Here is a 962-nt window from a genome sequence, read left to right on the forward strand (position 1 = left end):
TAAAGTCCCGCTTGCGGGCCGTGCTCCCCACTTTGCCTGCGCCCGCCCGAGCCTGCGGTTCTCCCCTTACTCGGTATCCAGCGAAACTCGCGGCGCACCGACGGAGCGGACATGGGCAGAGCCATGGTAGCCAGGCTCGGACTGGGGCTGCTGCTTCTGGCGCTGCTCCTACCCACGCAGGTGAGTTCCCGGGCACGGGGGCTGCGCCCGAGGGGCTGGGGATGCCCCAGGGTCTGGCCCATCGCTCTACCTGGGGCCGCCGACTGCGACTCAGAGAGGGGATCTAACATAATCTGACCAGGGGGAGGGCAGTGTGGAGCCCACTTTCCAGTTCCTCGCGGGCTGTCGCGTCCCCGAGAACAATGCGGGTCCGCGCGTGGGCTGGGAAGACCCTGCCCCACCCAGGTTTCACGTCGCTCCTTCCTCTGGGCAGCCTGTGCCCAGCACCCGCTGTCACCCAGGGGTCCGAGGCGCTACCAGGGAAGAGAATGCGCTCCCCACGCCCTGAGCGCCCGGAGACCTCAGACTCTTTGGGGAGGTCGTCCCTGGATCCCCCGAGCGCCCCGCTTCCCTCCAGGAGTGTTCGCGCCCATAGCGCACCACACAAAGAGAGGGGACGATCCCCTTCGGAGGGCGCCGCTCTCGACCATTTTCCATTCAGCTAGTTTGGGGATTCCGAGGAAGCCCCGACTATCTGGCCCTATTAACCTAACCCCGTCCCGCGTGGTTCGGGGCTGAAGCCTGGGCGGGGACCCTCTCCTGACCCTTCCTTCTCCCAGGTGCGACCTTACATGCCCATCTCCTCGTACCTCGAAGCCGCGCGTTAGCGTAGATGGGCGAGCTCTGGGCAGGCGGCGGGTTTGTCCCAAGTCCCCACCAGGCTTTGTTCCCCCCCAAATCCTCTATCCCGGGATCGGACCTCGCTCCAAGCGCAGTTACTAGGAATTACGCTGCCCTGGGGA

The 962-nt window shown here is 65.8% G+C and overlaps 1 long non-coding RNA gene across 1 annotated transcript in view; it reads left to right on the top strand.

Annotated features, from left to right (window-relative positions):
• Positions 1 to 6: 6 nt before the first annotated feature.
• LOC102765369 overlaps positions 7 to 962 on the top strand; it is a 4,602-nt gene continuing 3,646 nt past the window's right edge. The window contains exon 1 of the long non-coding RNA XR_436362.2: positions 7 to 180. This is a non-coding gene — a long non-coding RNA (uncharacterized LOC102765369). The remainder of the gene's footprint in view (positions 181 to 962) is intronic.

Source organism: Myotis davidii, unplaced genomic scaffold (genome assembly GCF_000327345.1).
Source record: "Myotis davidii unplaced genomic scaffold, ASM32734v1 scaffold68, whole genome shotgun sequence".
In the NCBI taxonomy this organism is placed as follows: Eukaryota; Metazoa; Chordata; class Mammalia; order Chiroptera; family Vespertilionidae; genus Myotis; species Myotis davidii.